This window comes from Lytechinus pictus, chromosome 16, assembly GCF_037042905.1.
Source record: "Lytechinus pictus isolate F3 Inbred chromosome 16, Lp3.0, whole genome shotgun sequence".
In the NCBI taxonomy this organism is placed as follows: Eukaryota; Metazoa; Echinodermata; class Echinoidea; order Temnopleuroida; family Toxopneustidae; genus Lytechinus; species Lytechinus pictus.
This window is the reverse complement of record NC_087260.1, coordinates 21,411,844-21,428,463: the sequence shown is the minus strand read 5'-3', so window position 1 is coordinate 21,428,463 and position 16,620 is coordinate 21,411,844.

The window sequence follows — 16,620 nt, the reverse complement described above, 5'->3', positions numbered from 1 at the left end:
TCCCGCCCAAAGATCTGATCGTGTCTATCTGGTTTCTGGAGCACGCTGAATGATGTGGCATTTACGAAAAAGGAAATGTGAGATAGGTTGATGAAGTGTTTAGTATAGTTCTTGAAAAAAAACCAGAACGCTTCTGAAGACGACTTTGCAAGGCATATAGTGCCCATTGATCTAATATAATATATATTACTAGGCGTGTTTGAAAATGTTGTTCTTGTGCTTGTCTGAAAGTTTTTTTTTATATTTGTTTTTACAGATGTAGAGATTTGAAACCTTAAAGCCCCCGCCTAGATTTTGTTAAAGCTAAATAAATGTACCACCTTATCTTTTAACAGAATTATAGTTCAAGAAGTAAACTTATCAAATAATTCCTTAATTCGTATTAGAACATGCTTATCACGTTAAATACCCAATAGAAAGATGATAGGTTTTTCTTTCCCTCTTTCCAGCATTCATACCAATACAAGGTATTTGCAACGAAATAAAATATTTATTCCATGATGTAAGGCTTTCCACTGAGCAACCATCGTAACGTATCTTAAAAAGAAACAAAAACAACAACAACAACCAAAATCAAAATTAATTTGCCGCCAGTTTTATTCAAGGTTATTATCAGGACTCTCTTAGCGCACGTGGGTCTCCGGAGGCCCCTTAAGGCCACCGAACACCTTGCGACTGTTCGCGATCCGCATTTTGCTCATTTTCTGAAGATGTGAATGGAACATATCTTGTTATTTGTGGTTAAAATTAATTGAAATAATAATATTATAACCATTTTGAAAGATTGCAAGCCCTAATTTTGGAGTAATTAAAGGCCAAATTAGTTTCATATCGCAGCCAATCGTACGACTGCTATATATGACGTCATTACGACTAGATATTAAATTCGCTTTTATTCTAAGAAGGATGATAGCATAGTCATAAATTTGATCATAGGTATTCGTACGATGATTTAGAACATTACACAGTAAGATATTCCAAGTCTCAATATTAGCATCAAATTCTACTACATTTTATTCTAAAATCGGGTCGCAGACCAATCGTGTGCGGTCGCCTTTAGAGAAAAGCAAAGGAAAAAGCAACAAATAAAATCGAAGAGGGAGGGAGAAAGATAAAGAGAAAGAGGGGGAAGAGATGGGGAGCTAGAGGAGATGGATACAAAGAGAAAAATCGGGATGGGCATATGGAATTATAGACATTTGATTGAATTGAATTGAATTGAATTTATTTTCATACTTCACAAGATTGCAAAATAATAACATAATACAATTGAGAAATCCATTAGATTACATACAAAATACAAAATATAACATGTATAATGGCAGTAAATAAAGTGAAATATGAAGGAACCTGCATAAAAAGCAGAGCTTGTAATGTCTGCAGGTTCCTTAAAGTAATTATGAAATTAGTAATCAAGGAGATCGGACACGCACACAAAAAAAATCAGACTACAAGGGAAAAGCCAAAGATTAGCGGAAAATCGCGGGGTAAAGAATGAGAGGGAAAGTGGACAAATGTGAAATAGAAGGGGGGGGGATGAGGTAAGAATGAAAAAATTCAAACTAGGCAGTATACCTTTAAAAAGGTACAAATCAAATACATTATATATATTGCCTCGCATCACACTTTAATTTTAAAGTAAATGTCTGCATGGTAAAAATATACGTCTAATATGAATTCAGTCTACCTGCACAATGAAGCAGCGAAATTTTATCTACATAGCCCCTCCATTCCTCGATACTATCTCCCCCTTCCCCTTTCGACCACCGCCCCCTCCGTCTATCTCTATAACATTTTCAATTTTGTGAACTTTTCACCCGGCGTGTTCACCCTCTTTTTGCTCGAGAAAGTATAATTTTGCGGACAGCCGTGTCTGGGAGTTCCCTTCGTTCAGACCAGTAAGACAAGTTGTATTATTATGAAAAAAAAAAAAAAAAAATTGTTTCCGTACACTATGTGTATTATAAAATTACAAAAATAGAGACCGACTGGTAATGTTAGGGGCTGTTAGCACCCTAAATTTGTACAAACTTAATGGGTGCAATCCCTTCCCATTTATTCGGGAAAATAATAATTATTTTTATATCTTGGGTCCGTGAACGGTTTTTTATGGGGGGGGGGTTAAAAGAGGATTATCCTCCAAATTGGTCTTAATTTCACTAAAAAAGACATGAGTCGAGTCTACGCTATGACATATTTCTTGGAGTTTTTATACAAACAAAGTGAGCGACCCTTGACATTTAATTGAAGGAACTTTGTTGAAAATGGATTATGAAATATAAAGAATTAGACCCCTCCCCTTAATACTCCACCCCGGAAATAAACCCTTCCAGTGTGTCAGTCAGCAAGTATTGCATTTGAAGAAAAATACCTATCTGCATAAACATCAAAATAATCCAGAAATCCTAGGATAGCACGTCTTAAACAAAATTCTTGTTCTGTGTGAAAGGGTCGGTATAGACAAGGAGACCTAATATGATTTGAAGTGCAAGGTGAACACACCCCGATGTGTGAATCACCATTGACTGACGTCCATACACCAATCACTTCACAACAAATTCAACCAAATTGTGATGATAAGATTAAGGGTATAGTTCGTCCCAAATACGTCTGAACGAGTCCTGATATACGTATGGTACCCAGACGATTGCAAGCTATAGGGGAGCGCTAGTGTACATGAAGGGGGTGGGGCTCTTGGGGGCAGTCCCCAAACCCCCCCTTTTCGTTATCAGAAATAGTTTGCCAGGCTCCTGACGAGATATCCTTGGTACACTACTAGTCTGCAGCCACAGACCCTAATTAAAAACTTCTATCAACAAGTGGGTCTTCACAAAAGAGTATATATGGGCGGGCCTTCAGTACACAAGTCATCGTATAGGCCCTGTATTCAGACCACTTCAGGGGTTTGCAGAGCAGACTATACGCAACTGAGGAGGAACAAAATGACAAAGAAAGGGGAGATGGAGGGGAGGGAGGGGGGTGTCAATAGGAATGGAGTATGTGGAGTGGGGTATGAGATCTAAGGGGGCAGTCCATGAATTTAAAGGACAAGTCCACCCCAACAAAAAGTTTATTTGAATAAAAAGAGAAAAATCTAACAAGCATAGCACTGAAAATTTCATCAAAATCGGATGTAAAATAAAAAAAGTTATAACATTTTAAAGTTTCGCTTAATTTCACAAAACAATTTATTATATGCACATCCTGGGGCCCGGTGCATAAAACTTTTTACCTGAGAAAACTCAGGTTGTTTTTACCGGAGTTTTTGCCCTGTGTTAAAGTCAATGGCAGAAATCAGACTAACCTTAGTTTTCAGTTTTTACCAGAGTTTTCTCAGGTAAATAGTTTTATGCAACATGCCCCTGGTTGGTATGCAAATGAGGAGACTGATGACGTCATCCACTGACTTTTCTTTTGTATTTTATTATATGAAATATTCTCATTTTCTGCTCATTTTCAAGTGAAACAATGATTAATTCCTCCCTGAACATGTGGAATTAGCATTGTTTAAAACTATATGTTTCAGTCAACTTGGTCTTATTGTCAAATCTGTAAAAAATGAAATATTGTATAATTCAAACAATAAAAAGCAAAATATATAGTGAGTGATGGACATCAAGCGAAACTTTAAAATGCCATAACTTTCTTATTTTACATCCGATTTTGATGAAATTTTCAGCGTTATGCTTGTTTGATTTTTCTCGATTTATTCTAATCAACATTTTTCTGGGGTGGACTTGACCTTTAAGAGCCAACCGTCTTCTCATGATAATTTCCTAAATATCGAAAAACACTCCACAACCTAGTTTTATTCATTCATTTCATACTGTCTGACTTTGACTACTTTATACATTAATGATAACAGCAACGTTTTTTTTTTATATTTCAGATTTGAATTAGTTGGGTTGTTTTTTCTTTCTTGAGTCAGTTGGAAATGGGCAATTCCATAAAGTGATCAACCTTTTTGTACGTCCGACCCCCATTTTTCTCAAGTCTTACTTCACTTCATAAACTGACCAAGTCATGGTCAATTAGACAACATTACAGACTGTCAAAAGAACACGAAATCAGAGACAAAAAATTTCATGAAGGTCCCACATACAGGGGGTCGGACGTACATATTTTATGGAATTGCCCAAATGTATAAAACCATTGCTATGTTACCATTCGTTTAATATAGAAGTGTCATGAATTAAAAGGGACATCATTCTCATCATAAAGGGGTACTCCGGGCTGAAAATATTCATATCTAAATAAATAGAGTAAAATATACACAGTAAAATGCTAAATATCTCATCAAAATCTGATAACAAATAGTGAAGTAAAATTAAAGTTTAAAATTAAGCAATATGTAGTGAAAACAATTATACGCGTTTAGTCATGAATATTCATTAGGTGGGCTGATGATTTCAGATCCCCACTTTCCTTTTTCTTATGCTATTACATGAAATCATGATTGTTTCATTTTGTCGTATACGTGTGAATAATATGCCTCCCTTATAATGAAATAAGTTGCAGCAATGAATATCTCATGCACTAAATCAGTTGTCATTCCAATTTATTTTGAGTTGTTGGAGGAAAAAAAACCCTAATTTCTTGTAATAAAATACAAAAGAACAAGACAATATGTCATCATCAGTTTGCTCATTGATTATTCATGAAGACATGCATACAACTGTTTCACCAAAACAATGCAAATTCGTTGTACGAGTTTGATAAAAATGTCATTGTTTTTATTGTCTGATTTTCTTTATCTGTTCAAATCTTATTATTTTTAGCCTAGAGTATCCCTTTAATAAACGGGATAAGAACCAACCATAAATTGAATGTGCCCGGTATCTCCTTTTGTTATCACATTTACGCAAAAACTGTTGCAAAATAAGAAATAACTTCTTTGTAATTACGTTATCAGATTAATTCATTTTTTTTTAAATGCACAGTTGTAGGTGATGATTCGATGTAAGGTCTACTTCCATACCCCGTTATTGTCTCACCTGCATAGCAGAGTGAGACTATAGGCGCCGCTTTTCCGACGGCGGCGGCGGCGGCGACGGCGGCGGCGACGGCGGCGGCGGCGTCAACACCAAATCTTAACCTGAGGTTAAGTTTTTGAAATGACAGCATAACTTAGAAAGTATATGGACCTAGTTCATGAAACTTGGCCATAAGGTTAATCAAGTATTACTGAACATCCTGCCTGAGTTTCATGTCACATGACCAAGGTCAAAGGTCATTTAGGGTCAATGAACTTAGACCATGTTGGGGGAATCAACATCAAAATCTTAACCTAAGGTTAAGTTTTTGAAATGTCATCATAACTTAGAAAATATATGGACCTAGTTCATGAAACTTATACATAAGGTTAATCAAGTATCACTGAACATCCTGCATGAGTTTCACGTCACATGACCAAGGTCAAAGGTCATTTAGGGTCAATGAACTTTGGCCGAATTGGGGTATTTGTTGAATTACCATCATAACTTTGAAAGTTTATGGATCTGATTCATGAAACTTGGACATAATAGTAATCAAGTATTACTGAACATCCTGTGCAAGTTTCAGGTCACATGATCAAGGTCAAAGGTCATTTAGGGTCAATGAACTTTGGTCAAATTGGGGTATTTGTTGAATTACAGCCATAAATTTGAAAGTGTGTTGGTCTAGTTCATAAAACTTGGACATAATAGTAATCAAGTATCACTGAACATCCTGTGCGAGTTTCAGGTCACATGATCAAGGTCAAAGGTCATGTAAGGTCAAAGAACTTTGGCCACGTTGGGGGTATTTGTTGAATTGCCATCATATCTCTATAAGTGTATTGGTCTAGTTCATAAAACGTGGAAATAAGAGTAACCAAGTATCACTGAACATCTTGTGCGAGTTATAGTAGTTTTCAAAATCAGCACTGCTGCTATATTGAATCGCGTGATGCAGGTGAGACGGCCAGAGGCATTCCACTTGTTGGTCTTTAAATTCAATAAACTCCTCCACAATCTTCCGAATAGTTTTCCTTCAAAGTCTATTGAATATCTGCTTTGTATATAAAGCTAGTCCAGATCCAGAAAATTCGTTATCGGTTCCAATGATCATCACGATCATCATGATCATCTTTGGGCGACCTCGAGGGAGTATGATAACGATCTCAATGATGCGCCCCGGATCCGATCAGGGGGCCAGATGGACGAGCACGACATTGCCTCTCTTGTGCTCTCAGTTTACACCCCCCCTCGAGCCCGAGCATGCTAGTGGGGGAAGAGACGCTAAAGGCCGTATACTTTACACAGTTGATACCACTGGCAACCTTAGGATTTTCCAGAAGGGGGGCAAATTTTTTGGAGGATATTTCGTCCCGAAAAATTTTTACAAGCAAAAGAAAAAAAAGGGTCTTCAACCACAAATAAAGGATTTCTTAGCACAAAAAAATTTGACAAGCAAAAAAAAAACAAAAAAGGTCTTCATCCACAAATAAAGGATTTCTTAGCACAAAAAAATTGACAAGCAAAAAAAAAAAAAAAAAAGGTATTCACGTTCTCGTCAGGGGGGCAGGGATACGTCCCCTGCATGAGTTGTGACTCCTCGGGGGGGGGGGGGGCAGTCTGCCCCCCCCCCTTAGGTACGCTAATGGTTGATACGAACTAACGCCCTTCTTGCTCGACAGACGATTTTGGGAGCGACAGGCTGATGCGTGCCTGGAATGAAGGGGTGAAACATGGAGAAAATATGAATGTCAAGAATAAAGGAATAAGAGAAGGGAGGGTGGAAAGATGCCTCGAAAATAATGACATGAAGGCAATTATATCCCCCCCCCCCTCCGCGTGCCCTCCTTCTACCGCCCCTGTGCTCACACCTCTTGATGGCTCTAATAGGAGCTATATGGTAAAATTACAAAATCACGATCAACAGTGGGGGAAGTGGATGTCCATGGGGGTGTCCCATTAAAAAAAAGAATTTGAAAAGGACAGCAAGCGAAAGCGATAACAGCCACTGAAAAAAAATGATACATGTAAATTAGGGAGCGCATTCTGCAAAAAATGAAATGATAATCATATCATGTTTTCTACCAAAACACATTTGTGTGGAAATTATGAAGCGTATCTCTCGAACCGTCGAAAAATGTGATCCCAAATAAGAATATACACCTGCATTCCAGCATTTTGTTATTATCAAACATACCATGTACAAGGTTTATTTTATAATCAAATTTAAAATTCAAAGTAAAATGCACGTTTGATACACCCCCCCCCCTTTCATTAGTAATCAACATTTTAATTATTAGCAGCGAAAATGAAATATTGAACGATTCGTAAATGTGATGAATCTGTTGCATTAATACGAATAATAATCTCTGTTTGATTATATCATATGAATCGAATTCAGTAAAATCCTCCCGTGAACACATAAAATTTTGCCCCCAAAATATTCTAATGATAATGATTCAGTCCCCCCCCCCCATTGCAAAATTACAAGAAGTCATATTTTTCTTTTCAAATGTACATCTAACTTTGATAGCATTCATCACTTAATGTTTCAACTCATCATATATTCTTTCTTGAACCTTTAGCAGAATTACCTATGGGGCAATGATTAAGCCTTTGAGAAATGACTACATTAAAGCAACCAAAGCGACCACATCACCTCAGCTTCCTCCGACTTTACCCGACACCATAACCAGAGCCCGGTCTTACATGAAGTTGCGATTGATTCAATTCAATCTCAAATTGCGAATGATCTAAATTCTTGTAGTTAAAAGATAGGAATTTCAAGATCAATCGCAAATTGAGTTTGATTTGAATCGACCACGACTTTTTGTGAGACGGGGACAGGCAACCAAGATGACTGCCTCAAAACTTGTGGTTTATTGATACATTAATGCTTACCATCACGGCAGTGAATCATTCCCCTGAAGAATTTTCAGCTCCATAAAAATCTATTATCAGACAACATGATCTGAGTGATTTATGATAATTTTCAAGTTATTTTTCCCGCCATTCAGGTGAACACCTTGCTGAAATTCAGCCATTGCCTGGAGGTATACTATTAATATTTGGATATTAATATTGGATCTTAATGTCACTGTCTGTTATGTTAGTGGAATGGAATGAAATTATATTGAATCTTGAATCTTGCATTTTCAAATTAGTTACATTTTTTTTTAAATATACAGTGCTCATAAATTTTGGTGTCGTTTGGCGCATCCACGATTCTTGAATCTTTTAATCAAAATCGATTTAGAATGTTCAATAACGCTCAATCCTCAAAGGTCTATTATTTTTTTTCCGGAAGTCTTAAATATTTGCAAACCCATTTACCCATTCATAGCAGTACCACTCTATATTCTTCTCTTTTACCAACATTCGCTTTTAAAATGTATGTGAATAAAATTCTACTCATCCTTTTGTGAGATTCTTAAGATAAAAATAAATCCAAGAACTGATGGACGCCCAGTTAAGGAGCGTCGTTATGAACCCAAATGAAATTTGGAGGGGGCAAAAAATGGTGAGTGGAGCAAAAAAAAAAGTTATAATTGAGCGAAGCGAGAGCTCTGGCAAAAATATTGATCCTCAATGTGAAAAGTTTATTTTGTGATGTGTTTTGACAAATGGTTAAAAAATAATTTCATATTTCACCCTTTCCTTTAATATTTCCCTTTTCTCATTTTCTTGGTGGTGAATATTTATAAGATTAATTTTCTTTATTTTTTATTTTATTTTAGTCTATTTCATTTTCTATTTTTTATTTGTCTATTTATTTATTTACTTACTTGTTTATTTATTTATTCATATATATATTTATTCATTATTATTATTTCTATTTTAGGGGGGGTGCCACCAAGCTCCTGTGTATACACCAGAGCAGATAATGTATTCCTAGGATATACCGACGTCGTAAATTTGTTTTAAATGGTCCCTAGTGCTTGCCCTTATGTCATATTTTCAATATTTTCGCGCTTGCCCAGGGTGCTACTTTCCCCAGGTATACCACTGATTAAAATCAGCGGTCATTCCTTTTTTTGGTCATTTTTTCAAGCACTTTACTTTAAACTCTTCACACCTTTGCCCTTCCCCTTCTTTATAATTTATATTTCCTGGTTTTCAGTCAGGGATATCGGCATCAAAACCTGGCACCAACATTCAACATGGAGAGAAACTGATGAGTGATGATGGGGGGACATAACAGAACATCATGATTATATAGAAAGAACATAAAGAAGGAAAGGGGCGAGAGAGAAGGAGTAAACAAGATGGAGAGAGAGGGAGGGAAAGAGAGAGATGGGAGAGAGAAAGGGGGGGGGGTAGGTACTTGGGAAGAAGAAGCATGTTTTGTTTATATTGAATTATGAGTGGACTTGTCATTATAAGTTAACTACGTTAAAAGACCTTGGAAGTTAGAATTAAAGAAGTGATTTGAAAAAAAAAAATCTGCCAAAACCTCCAGGATTCATACATTAGTTTAAACCGAGCTTAAACCTTTTTTTTGTATCCTAAATGTTTTACATTATATTTACCTGTTTAAAAAAATATCATTCTTATTTTACTCTTTCCACTTTTCCAATACAATTTCTTTCTTTGAATCTTATATAAAAAAGCGCTTTTATCAATTCTATATTTTTATTATTATTATCAATATAGGTTTTTTTCTTTCCGGTGAAATCTGGATTGACACGTAAAAATTCTATCCGGAAATTAAATGTATTGAAAATATCCGTTCATTAACAAAATGTTTACTTTTTAAGTCAACCAGATATTAGGAATTATCAAAAGCACATTTTTTGAATGATTCAGTATTGACAGTTTCCGTTTCCAGGTTTTTGTTATAATTTGCCTTATAAGGAAGATATTTAGATTTAAAAGAAAGTACTTAATTTGGAATTGTTGGATAATTATTTGAGGTTGTGGTCTGGTTCATCTGAGTTACATTAAGGGGACAACTGACCAACCGGAAAAGGTATTCACACAACAAATCAATGTTTCTTGCTTTGCTTTTCTAATATCTTGACGCATTTCCGAATATATACAGTGCATATCAAAAAAAAGTTTACACTTTGAAAAAGCCCTGGGAATTAAAAAATATACAACATGTGGGTAATTTTTTCACATATAATCTTGGGTTTGGGTCTCATCTATCCAATGAAAGTAACAGTTTTGACAGAATGTTACACTTGAGTGAGCACTGTCCATTTTTGTAAAGCTCGCAGAAATCTGTTTGCGCAGAAATGCTCGTTTTCACGCTGTGTCAAGGGGAAAGGGCGAAATCAAACTTTCCCTGCGAAACATTTCTCATACATTTCCCTGCACTTTTAGTCAATTGAATAAAACGGATGCATTCAAACATTTTGTAACAATTTTGCCACCCAAATTGAAATTTCAACACTTAGTAAGCACAACCTTTACCATTTTTGTGCCAGCTGGATCTGAAGACATAACTGAATCTGAACAAAAGTTTATATCAGACATCTCCAGCATTTTTCACTAAGGTTTTATCATGTAAAGTGGGTTTACATTTCACTTTTCATTCAATACTTGTTTCTCCACACTTATTCCAAGCTTGACAATGATTAACAAAATGAAAATCAAGCCTAAGCCATTTCATGTAAATCACAGCTCAGTGTAAAGCAAATATCGTCACAATGGCATTTGTGTGTGGGGGAGTGGGGTGGGGCGCAATGCACTCTTCGAAGTGTTTTGGGCAAGGAAACAAGTTAAAAAGGGTAAAATATATCTTCAAATCAATTTTACTAGCTAAATTCCATGTGTTCTTCATGATTAAGGTCTACTTTTATTCGCATAACTATTTCAAAGTTCTGCGCAAATCATTTTTCACTAACTTTTCAAAAGTAAGTGATGCTCACTCAAGCGGAAATATTTTTCGACAGTTATATCGCCATTTGCTAAAATGGATCTGTACCAATGTTAAAATGTGGAAAAATCTTCAGGATATTACAAATGTATAATTTCACAGGACTTTTTCTAAGTGTAAACTTTTTTTTGATACGCACTGTATAAAGGTTCAATACCATTTTACTTGCAATCCTGGAAGTTTATCTCTCTCGGTTCTCTCTCCGTGTCTCATCTCACACACTCTCTCTCCATCGCTACCCCCTCTCTCTCTCTTTCTCGTGGCCGTATACGCAGAATTCTAATTTCCTGGGGTGGGGCAAGACGCATAACATTTTTCGAAGAATTGAATAAAAAACGAGGATGCAAAGCAACCGAGCTTGTCATTGGAGAGCTTATGCATTTTCAGAAATGATATTGAAAGATTTCGTGCACATGCATTTTTGGTGAATTTCGTAAAAATTTTCAGAAAAAAACTCAAAATTTCCAAGTCCCTATGCTGCGTACGGTCATGCTCTCTCTATTTCTCTCCCCTTCACCCAACACTCTATACCTCACCGTCACAATCACACCAATGAATCCGACTCCAAACCGACCGATGGTATGTCATTGGATATAACGTTCAGGGACCCGTCTTACAAAGAGTTACAATTGATCCAATCAATCGTAACTCCACCATGGAAATCCACCAGTGTCATAAATTTTTCTACAGGAAATTTGCACAATGTCCTTTGTAAACAAAAAGAAGCACAGTGAATTTTTAAGAAACCAATTAATGGATGAATATACATCATAGCTAGAATTTCTTTTTGAAAACACATGCAAATACATGTTGACCTTGCTGGCCGTCCATAGTTGTGATTGATCGAATCAATCGAAACTCTTTGTAAGACGGGGCCCTGGAATTGGTTTCGGCGGTGTGACTGTTGCAGTAATATAGCACTACTTCCAATAATATTCTTTTTAAATTTCTCACCTCCTTGGTCCCGTAACACAAAGGTTAGCGATTAATCGTACGCTCGATTTCTACGATTAATTGTACATTGTGGTCAATGCCATCAATCGTAAAGATATTCTTCTACGATGATTGATAAGCTTTGTGAATTTTTCAATTTTCAATTCAATTTATTTATTAGGTAAAAATCACATGAGTTGATTTATACGTTGTAAAATGTGAGGGTTAAACACCTATGCACTATTTAAAAAATGTTGGGCAACATACTGTCCACACAACAATTGGTTAAAACTTTAAACCAATAATGTGTACTTTGGGTGAAAACTATACACAGTATATACTAGCGAAAAACTACTCAGAGTTGGATAATTTTTTTACCAATTGTTGTGTGGACAGTATGTTGCCCAATATTTTAAGAGTGTATAGGAAAGCCAGTGGCATAAAAGTAGGGGGATCCATGACGAATAAATCAAAGTGATAAAAAATACAGTTTGAATAAAAACAAAGTAAATAACAATTGGTATTATAGTACACGAGTTACAATATCCAAAATGAAATTCTTTCTAACTCATTCTTTCCTGAACTCACTCTGTCAAAGTACCTTTTCTCGGCACTCGAAGAGTAGGCCTATAACAACCCCGCCAACTCCAACTGCCATTATAGTAATCAGAACTTCATAGTCCTGAAAAATCACATCACCGGGGGTTCCCTATAGGAAACCATAATCTCTTTGAAAATGACAAATGACATAATATTTATTGAAAGTCCGTTAGGTCTAATCTTAAAATCGACACACACGTTTTAACTACTTCCAGTGGTATTTTGATCATAAATTTGAAAAGCAAATGCAGAAGAATAATAAATGAACCCGTCTTGTACTTAAACGGGGTATAGAATAGAAAGGAGGGGGGGGGGGTGGAACATTTGTCTCTTCCCTGTACCCAAAATATAGAGCATACTGAAGAAAGAAAAATGTAAAAAGAAAGTCATATATCCTTCATAACCAACCCATTCAAGTTACTGAGTCCTTTAAAATACAATTTCTCTCTTCACGCCTAAAAAATCCAGAAATCCTACTCGGTCGTGTAATAAAAGCTCGCGCTTCGCGCTCGATTGTGCGGTACACCGTACGCGCGTTTTTTCTCTCGTTGCGGCCCCTTCCCCAACTCTGTATTTCCCCCTCCTCTTGCGCCCCCTTATTTAAAAAGAATCCGTTACTGTCAATGAAGGTTGCATACGAAATACATTAAAGTAGAAATTCATGAAAGCATTACATGATAACCCTTGAAAGCTAAATAAATATTTACAGTTATTTGATAAGTTACCCCCAAATAGTAATTTCTTCTGTCCGCCCCCGGTAGATCAAGGCCGTGGTAACTAACAGTCACGATTACAGCTGAAAGCCTGTGATTTATGTGGGTTTGCTATTTTGCATGTTAAGTAATAGACGCTGGATTACCGGAGTTACATCCCGGTAATTACACCCGATATTTCGAAGTTCAGCCGAGATCTGTCATATCTACCCACGTTTTTCTGTTCCCCTCGAAGGGAAAGAACGCCTAAAATAAATACCCAATAGCTCTATCCGTTCCTTACACTCGTGTGATTAATTTTACCAATCATTTTGAATTTATTTCAAGTAAGCAATTCGTATAAGTTAATATCAATGATAATTTAAGGCTTATTACCATAAAGGGGGGGGGGGACAGCGTGAAAAGCGACCCTATACAGGACGTTCACTACACCTCATTATTATCCTTTCACTAATTCGATTGGTCGTGCTATACCCCCTCCCCCGAGAAAGTTCTTTAAAAAAGAGATGGGTCTTGGACTGCATATTGAAGTTTTATACAAAGTATCTATGCAGTTGATTACGAATAAATGCATCAGTACTTAAGAAGTGTCTGCTTCTTTAAACTGACAAGATATATGGGCACCGATGTTTACCCCCTCTCTCATACCTTCAAAAAATAAAGTAAATGAATTCATTTGGATATCAACATGATCAATATATCACTTTTGAGAGAGGGAATCCCACATTCTTCCACATTCTCCACTGCGAAAACTTCAAAAAAAAAAAACCTTAAAAATGCATGTACACTATTCAAAATAAGAAATTCTGAAGTCACCCCATGCATGGGAATAGAAATTTACTCAGTTTTTATCATTTCAATACTAACCCATCATTTGGAAACAATTTCGACATCTCCATTTCCAACCTCGACGTTAATTTTATGCGTCTACAAAAGTCCATAATATTTCAAAATTGCTTTTTATTAAAACCTCATGCTGTGTTTAAATTCACATTTTACTAATCATTAAATTATATTTGTCATGCACTTATTTTTAATGGCCTTTAAAGTCGCGGGTAATCCGAAAGCTTTGGAAAGAATGATCTCATAACTTTGAAAAGATTATAGCATCATTTTTTTCCCAGGGCAGGTTTTCCGCTTTGCGGAAGGGATGCTGGAAATCTAATAAGACATTTTGCATTGCGGCTCAGAACACCTTCACCCCGCGACCTTTCCCGTGAACTAGGCTTTCAGCCAATCAGCGATAAGGAAAGGTTGATTACAGGAAACACCTTGGATGCCGGGATGTTTCATGATGCGGAATGTGCAAATTGTGAAATTCATGCAGCTTGCGTTAAATGTGGAATGCGTCTCTTTTGCAATAATGCATTTCTTCTTCACTAATATTGAATATGTAAGATATTCGAATATACAAAAGTGAAATTGTGTCGTTTCTAGATCTCATAAATCATGAAAGACGTCGAAATCAGAGTATATATATCTACAGTGTTATATATGCGTAACAACTAGCTATGATGCGTTTTTCATCGGGAAAATAAAAATGTATATATAAACAAATATAAAATTAAAATTCCCTGATTGTGATCATAAAGGCCTACATGATTGTATACAAACTTGAATGCTCTATATTCAACGGAGCGGTTAGTGTTTTTTAAGGCTGGTGGGGAAAACGACGACATTTTCATTAGCAGTTGAAGTTTCTTTCTTAAAATTCATAGTACATTGAGCATCCTGATATTATTGTATTTTCTCTGTTTGAATCACTCATTTTTTTTGTATGAAATATGTTATATTTTCATCGTAAAAAGAATTATAAAACGCGTTTCAGTTTTGGACTGTTTCTAAAGCCTGGGTACATTAATAATGATCGCCACCTTAAGCAGTCTGCAAAGTGAATACGAGCGCTTAATGAGCTGCATTAATCGTCGATTGATTAATTTAGTCATTTACTATTATGTTTAGTTAAATGTTTGTTTATCTATTTATTCACTACAATACTTCATAAGACTAGCCTACTGTATATGCCGATGAGAAAACTAGAACCATAAATCCTAATTTTTGTCATAGTGTTACTAATTATCTGTTTATTCATTCATTATCTTAATTTTCATTCATTAATATTTTATAAACGTTTTAGTTTACTTATTTATCTATCGGTTAAATCATTCATTTTCATATTTATCAATCTGTTGATATATTGATTAAGTGATGTATTCAATCAATAATGTTTCTTATCTTTTTTACACGTTTACCCGTCGGTAAGGATTCTTTCGCATCTACCTGGGTGTATTTGCCCTATACTACTTAATCAGCTTCGTTCATGTAAAGGAAAAGGAGGAAAATAAAACCGACATAATGTTGGGTTTACTTTGAAAATAATCGGAATACAGCTGATGCATAAGTATCTTTTATATTACATTAACTACTTTGACGGACCCCTTTTGTTCCTCATCACTCGGCTCTTCTTTTCCTTCTTTCTCCCCCTTTTCTTTGCCCATGCCCGTCCGTAGGTGTTATATGACGCCAGTTTGGGCGGTTTAATCCCCAGTTTGGCTTGACAATATACGTCTAGACCAATTCATCCTTCATCGACAATTTAAAACATTATGATAACCTACTTTTAAACGAATTCCCAAAATGTCGTTGCCTTCTTCTTGGGGATGTTGAAAACATGAAACTGAAAACCTCATTTCGGAAATGCTGATTGAGATTACACACTCCGAATGGAAGATGATGAAGAATTCGTCTCATTTTCTTTGCTTTGTTCTGAAAGAATCGTTTTGTAGATTTTAGATGAAGATGTAAGAGATCTGTCGTCTGCAAAAGCATGAAAACATTTCCGTCGCCCGAGGCAAAAATAGGAAGTCCCCAAAATGTTCTATACTATTCGCATGTCATGATTTATCATATATTTTTTTCCCATAAATGACTTGTTAATGATACATTTAGCAATTACGTCATGTTATTAAGTTTCACAAAATATCGATTTATGACATTATGTTATTTGCCATATTTAAGGTCTTCATGGAAATGGTTGCTGCTACAAGGTGGGTATATAGTCGTCATTGCTAACCCGTCACAGAGAAGCAAAGCTTTAAAAAAAATAACGATTTGATACAGAAGAATAACAAGAAACATTCCTATTACAAAAATGAAAGAAAATTGCAAGAAACAATAATTATTTTCTTTCCATGGTAAATTCATTAATAAAAAATAACGAACATTTTCGGACGTTTGATTTAACTGTATTTTGTGATAACATGACAGCGGTTTGTTCACCTTCTGTTTGACCGTTTTTATTCTATGCCAGATGAGAATAAGCACATTAAGCAATTTCATTTATTACTTTGCACAATCCTCTGTTGTCACACTCTTTACTCACGCTCACTTTATGAAACTACTATCAGTTTTATTAAGCCCTTTATTGTCGATTTTATTCATGAAATGACAAGATTTTAATCAAATTAATTCGGTAATGCTTCCAGAAACTACATGTACTGACATACCTAATAAATGA